This window comes from Mangifera indica, chromosome 7 (genome assembly GCF_011075055.1).
Source record: "Mangifera indica cultivar Alphonso chromosome 7, CATAS_Mindica_2.1, whole genome shotgun sequence".
NCBI classification, from domain to species: Eukaryota; Viridiplantae; Streptophyta; class Magnoliopsida; order Sapindales; family Anacardiaceae; genus Mangifera; species Mangifera indica.
The window spans coordinates 790,385-797,676 of record NC_058143.1 but is presented as its reverse complement, the minus strand read 5'-3'; the positions used below and the strand labels follow the sequence as shown (position 1 = coordinate 797,676).

The following is a 7,292-nucleotide window of genomic DNA, read 5'->3' as shown; positions in this document are numbered from 1 at the left end:
AATCAATTCTTGGAAAGGAACATTTATACTTCATTGATTATGTTGTACTAGAGAAACAACTGAAAACAAAGAAGAATAAGTAGTGAGAGTAGTTGAAAAGACCAGGAAATAATGTACAAGATGATACGACGGTGCCTTATCTAATAGATAGTTGGATCATTCTTCTTTAAGCTAAGGCAAGAAGTATCAAATCTTGAAGCACTTATGCAACTTATATATAGCATATGTTAAAATACATTTTGAATATATTTAAGATATTTTTGACAATAGACATGTCTGTTCATGAGTTCTTTATCACCGGTCTCCTTTTCTGGCATTGCATCATTATTTTCCATTCACTGACTCGCACTTCCCTTAGCTTTTGATCATTGTCTATTATTTTGAACGTTGCATTATTGGATTGTTATATATCTTGGGCTTTTTATTAGACTGTGTTAGGTTGTTTCGGCTCCACTTTGTCAATAATAATTTTGTGTGGACTGTTAAGATTTAAAAGTAAATAATATTTGGTGGGACAATTATCAAAGGCTCACTATGTTACATTTGAACCATTACTAGGGTTAATAACAATAATTAGGATTGAATTCGATATAAATCAAGCTCAAACAAAAGTTAGTTTAATATCGATTAAAATCTAAAATATCTTTAACTTAAATTCAATTTGACTTGAAAAATCGAGATTCAATCTTAGTTTGGATGCAATTTGATTTTAAATTTGATTTGAATTGTTTTAACTTTGAATATTTTAATTGGTTCAAACTAAATAGTTTATGAAAATGAGAATAATCTTTGACTCGATCTTTACTCTGGCTCAACTATATGAGTTAAAACTTTACTCATTTAATCTAAATTATGAGTTAAATTTGAGTCGATTCAAATCAAATAGTATATATCCCTAGCGTTAATCCTTTTAAAGTATTATTTAAATATTTTCTCAAAATTTAATGTCATGGATATAAATTTTTTTTTCTCTTATCAGATCTCAAATAATTATATAATTAAAAGTTTTTGAAACAATTTATTTGACTTAAATTATTTTTCATTTACTATAATTTTTAATTAAAATATGAATGATGTGATAAGTGCATATCATATCTTTTAAATAAAGATAAATTCAAACTATATTTATTCAACTCAAATTTATATTTTAATTTAAATAAGTTAAATTTAAGTTAAAACAATCTCAGTTTATTGAACTTCAAATGGACATTTTTGAATTATTATAGATTTAAATTAAGTTTGAATTGACTCTAATTAATTCAGGTTTGATTTGAATTCATTCGCACTTGTAAGCATGGCCCACAAAGAGGAGGAGGACAAAACTCAGCGTTTTATTCTAGAACCATTAATTATTTAACATAAACGAGATGGCCGTGGATCTTCTCTTACCCGAAAAACACAAAATTCACTTAAACGAAAACCACCAAAAAAAAAAAATCAGCGTCGAAATGGGGGGAGAAGGAGGAGGTGCCGCGGCCCAGCAGGCAGAGACGCCATCAGACCCTCAGCAGCCACCGGCGGCTCCTCAGGCGGCGGGGATAGAGAACATCCCGGCGACGTTGAGCCACGGGAGACGATTTATTAGTACAACATACTTGGGAACACATTTGAAGTGACGGCGAAGTATAAGTCCCCTATTATGCCCATCGAGATGGGCGCATATGGCATCGTTTGGTACTCTCTCACTGACTCATTTATCTCAGTCTGTCTCAGTGTTGTTAAAGAGTCTTTTTTAAGCACGTGGGTTTGTTTTGTTCCGATGTGTTTTGATTTATGAGTGTGAGTTTTATCTGGATTTTGATTATTTTTGAAGGTTGTGTTGTGGGGTTTCTATTATGTAGTGAAATTTTTTCTTTTTATGTTGGCGGGTGCAGATTTTTTATTGAGGTATTTGAAGCTGTTACATGGTGAAGATAAGTTAAATGTGTGGCTATTTGCTTGAATATAAGCTAAGAAGAATAAAGAGATTATTTTAGAAGGTAAAAAATTATCAAAACTGATATTTTGTGTATTAGCTTTTAGAAACATGTAGTTCGATGGAAGTTACACTTCCGTGTATAGGAATTTGTAGCCATTTCTTGGAAGAGAAATGAAAAAAAATATCAATATGAAGATTGAATTTGTAGAGGGTGTACAGAAGTGCTGCTAGTCGGAATTGCAAATCTTTTGGTGAAAGCTTGGCTGTTTTAAGTGAGTGAGTGTGCATGTAGTTTTGTTTGTGGATGGTATGTTTTCTGGTTCTTTTTATGGATGTGAGTTTTATCTGTAATGAGGTTGTTTGGAGTGTTTCCTTCTCTTTTTTCTCTCATTGGGAAATGTATTGAGTATCTTCTATTGGCTGTTTATTAGTTCAGCGTTGAATTCGAAGACAAATGAGCATGGGGCAATAAAGAAGATAGCAAATGCATTGGATATTAAGATTGATGCAAAGAAGACTCTTCATGAGATCAAGTTGCTTCGGCACATGGATCATGAAAACGTCAGTGAGTGATAATTGCTGATTCCTTTTTTCTTTTTTTTGTGGTGGCTTCAGTTATAAGAAGCAACATATTGGATGGATGGTATTTTGATTTTATTTTTCTGTTATGGAGCTAGATGCCAGTGGACTTGTTTTTGTTTTGACATTACAATATTGTAAAGATTGTGTAGTTGAGATAGCTAGCTGTTCGTAGGTTGCATGGACATGTGCTTATATTTTTATTTGCCCAAGCTGTGAAATTGATAATATTTGTGGTTAATTTTTTAATAAAAAGTGAAAGGATAGTATTTGCATAATCATATGTACATATAGCTATTGTGCGGGAATTTGGTGAAATTCTGTAAGCCATCAATTTGATAAAGATATTTAAGTGGTTGGACTCTGTTGGTAAGTGGTTATGGAGATCTGTTCTTGAGACAGAGCATTTTTAAGGAACTATGTGTTTAAAAATATAGTGTGGGCAGAAGAGATTGAATTTATAGTTTTGTTAGAAGCACTCAAGGGTTAGTTTATGGAGTGGAAGTACTGGTGGGTACAAGGCTTTTGTAGATGAGATATCTTTTATGATGAAACATGGGAGAAGATTGGTAAACCATGGCATCTTTTGAGAAGAGAAGTCTCTGACTTCTAATTTTGCATATTTGTGCACATTGTTAATGGTCGTTCGAGCTTCTTAGATGCTTATATTTATGTTTTGTTTGTGGAAATGGAATGAACATGTACAAATCTATTATTATTCAGTGCTGATTAGGATTGAACTTTTGTTTGAAAGTGTGCAAATGTAAAGAGGGTTGTTGCATCTCTAACTCTCTCAATGTGATAGGTTGGTTACATGTGATTGGGTTGGTTGTCACATTGACTGACATTCTATATCAGTGCAGTATTGTACCTTCATTGGTGTTAGTCATACTGTAGTATTTGTCAGAAGCAGAATGTGACTGCTAGATCAAGTACAGAAGCAAATTACTGTGCTATGGCTTAAAAGGTTCCAGCAGTTGCTACAAGGGATTGCTGGAAGTTGTCCTTTAATGAAATCCTTGAATCCTAAGATGCATTGAACATTGAATTTGAAATCATTGTAGATATTTTTAATATCCCTTGAAAATTATGGATTAGATTAATGAATATGGAGGATATATTACTGGTAAGTTTGTTTATAAGGGTTTCACTTGCTTCTAAGGGGCCATTTTATCAATATAGAAGGTCTTATATTTGGGCTTATGATCAATAACTTTTATCTCCTTTTTTTGTTCCTACATGCATTGCCACATTGGATTGTCCTTGGCTGGGGCTGTTTGTGCACTATTAATGGGAAAAAGTTTGATCATTTTCTTCTTTAAGCATATGCCATATTGAGATATATATTACTTTGAATTTTCTCCTTCCTGGAATATTGACGAACTCTTTTAGGAGTTGGAGGAAATGTTTTTGAGTACATAGATTGGTTAGTATTATTTTTTGGCTCTTTCCTGCTTTATGTGGACTTCACAATGGACAACAATAAAAGGGCTAGTGAAGGAGAATGTCATCACTCATCATATCAAGATTTCTTTTTCTCTAACATCATTGTAGTGGCTTTGACTTCTCCTTGGGGAGACTCTTTAATTTTGTGGAGTTCCAATACTTCATTGTTTGTTTTTGATATTTTCTAATGTCGCTTTTTTCTCTTTTTGGCTCCATTTTCTGGTATTATAGACCTTGTTTGGCCCTGGAGCCCTGTATTTTTGTTTACAATCATCATGCATATTTATTATTCTTCAGTAAAAGAAATAGAAGTAAATTTATCTATAACCAAAGTAGCATTTTTTTACAGGTTGATGCAATAAGGGATATAATTCCACCACTTTAAAGGGAATTGTTTAATGATGTTTATATTGCATATGAGCTCATGGATACAGACTTGCATGAGATAATTCGGTCCAATCAAGCATTATCAGAGGAACACTGCCAGGTTTGAGTTTATAGCTTTTTCTTTTAGGTGTATAACTTTTTTCGAAAAAACAATGACACTAATTCTTTTCCAAAATATTGAAGAAGTCCTATGCTTGAGTAACCTTGACTTGAGAAAACCCTTTTTCTACGTACAGATTTGTTCTTGCTATTTGTCATTGATTGCGTAAACTGGCAGGATAATTTGAATGTCATCACCCTTGATTAGGAGGCCTTTTCCAGGTTTAGATGTAGGTTGATGCATGATTAGTTGCCCAAATGGCTATTAATGTGTGTTAGCACACAAGTACAATCGGCAAGGGGGCTTGGAGCTGCTAATTAAGTGGAAAGGATTGCCTATATGTGAAAATTCATGGAAACTCTATAGCAAACTCATATAGCTCTTTCTGGCATTGCACCTTGAGGACAAGGTGCCTCTCGATGGGCAGCAAAATTCTAGGGCAAAGGTCTATGTGAGGAGGAAAGAAAGGAAAAGAGCTGAAGCTGGAGAGACAGTTGGCCAAATTGAGAAGCAAACAGATGGCAAGCATCCTGGAGCAACAGATGGCAGTCATCCAGAAGGAAGGCGAACAAGAGACAGCCATGAAGAATTAGTGTCCAGGCCACCAAATGAAAGGATCACTGAGATCTTCAATGCTGAGGTGACAGCACATGAGGGAGGTAGTTACAGAAGGAATGATGAAATAGGCTCTGGAGGGGAAAAGAAAGGCAGGCAGAAAATTAGAGAAAAAGACTAGGGTGGGAGAGACCAGCCTCTCAAATGTTGGAGTTTATGTTTATGTTTCTGTTATTTAGGATTGCAGTAGTAGTAGTATTCTGAGTTGGAAAACTTATATTGTTGATGAACTTTATTTGTATTTCTGGAGAATATTATCAATGCAATCAGTCTTGCTATTCACTGTTCTGTGTTTGATTTACAAATCTTTACATAACATTACAACTCAACAACTCTTACAATCAGATACACCACCGACGCAACCCAGAACTCTTGATTCAACAGCCACCAGCAGCAGCAGAACCGTCCAGTTGACAGTGAGGTCCACAGCAACTCAAGGTCTCTCTGTATCAGCAGCACTCATAAGGTCTTGCATTCACATTTCTTGGAGTGAACGGGGTGCTATATGGCTTAAGGTATGCTAAGTAATAAAGTTTAATAGCTAATTGTTTCTTCTAATTCTCTTGGCGCTTCACTTAAATCTAATAACATGTCATTGCCTAGTATTCTCTCTTTCCTTGTTTGATCAAAGTAAGGTACCTGAAAATAAAAAAAATAGAGTAGCATTAATTTTAAGAAAGGTTCTTGTCAGAAATCCTTGTTTCAAGAATGAACCATTTTCAACTTGTTTAAATTGGCAAGTATTAGAGGCTCGAAACTCTCACTCCCAAGGGCAAAATAAAAACGTGCCCTTTGAGGAAATAGGTAAAAACGTGACCTAGTTGTTAAGAATGTGCTTCAAATTTTGAGTGTCTAAACATATTTAGGTGCTCTACTCATTTATCATAAATATAATCATTGTAGCATTGTAAGATGGTCTCCCCTGTTTTATTTAGTTCATTCAAAATGAGCAAAATTTCTGAATTTGGGTTTCTGTGATTGTTTGTATAACCACTTAGTAGTCAATTCAAGTTGAAGAGAATGTAGAAGAAGTTGAGTTTATTTTGGCCCATGGTACTGAAGCATAGGGGCTCCCTTCGGGAGAGGCATGTCTTACTGGTCTTGAGGATCTTGAAAAAATATTGGAGGTTTGTGCAGCTAAGAAAATTCCAATGATTGTAGTCAATCCAGATTATGTGACTGTTGAGGTTAGGCCTCTGCCTGTTATGCCCAGTAAATTCCATTCTCTTTAGTAAACCAATACCTTGCTTTGTGATGGCAGCTTTGAATATGTTGTTACATTTTTATACCTGTTGCCAGTGATTCGGTTCATATTCTAGCGTATTACATAGAACCTGAAATTTTTCTATATATAAATTGCAGAATTTGGAATTTTGTTATCTTACCAATTGAGATGTAAATTTTGTTGATTCTTCTTGGTACATTGGTATCCAGATATGAAAAGCTTGGAGGTGAAGTGAGATGGATGGGCAACCCGGATAAGGTCACTCAATCGCTTAGTTTTGTTCTACTTAATAAAATTGTTCAGTTATTTATTATTATTATTTTTTTAGGAATATCGTATCATTTTACATGTGCAGTCAACTTTGCTATAACAGCTTTCTAATATTTCTTCAGATAATATATAAATCAGCGATGGACATGATCAGTGTTGATGCTAACGACTCTATTGCTGTAGGCGATTCCTTCACCATGATATTAAGGGAGCCAATACAATTGAAATCCAGTCAGTATTTTACTTTGGAGGAATCCATGCAAATGAACTTGGACTAAGTAGTTTCGGAGAAGTTGCAAATTTATCTTTTGTCCAAACTCTTTCATCTAAATATGATGCGTATCCATTATACGTGTTACCGTCATTCATATGGTAAAATCTTGTCAGGGTAAGTATGGATTTAGTCACAAAGTTTTCGAACTTGTCTGTCAGTAGTAAATATCAGTTGATATGGACCTATATCTAAAACACAATGACGAAGGATAGAATCCGAAACATTTCAAACATGTCTGCCATACGAGGAAGATTTATAAAAGTTGGTTAACGTGTCTGCCAACATCTTGTTGACATGCTGATAAATGGCTTTAATATAAGAAAGAAGGAATTAAGAACTCACACCAAAAAATTATTTCTTGATACGTTGTCTTTAACCTTAGTTTTATGAGGTCCCCTTTTTGGAAAAAGGTCTCTCATATTGGTCGACTTCAGATTGATCAACAAACCCACAAACAAACTGCCTTATTTGTCTTCCT

The 7,292-nt window shown here is 34.4% G+C and overlaps 1 pseudogene; it reads left to right on the top strand.

Moving 5' to 3' along the window:
- Positions 1–1,404: 1,404 nt before the first annotated feature.
- On the top strand, positions 1,405–6,618 carry LOC123220655 (annotated as a pseudogene).
- The last annotated feature ends 674 nt before the right edge of the window (positions 6,619–7,292 follow it).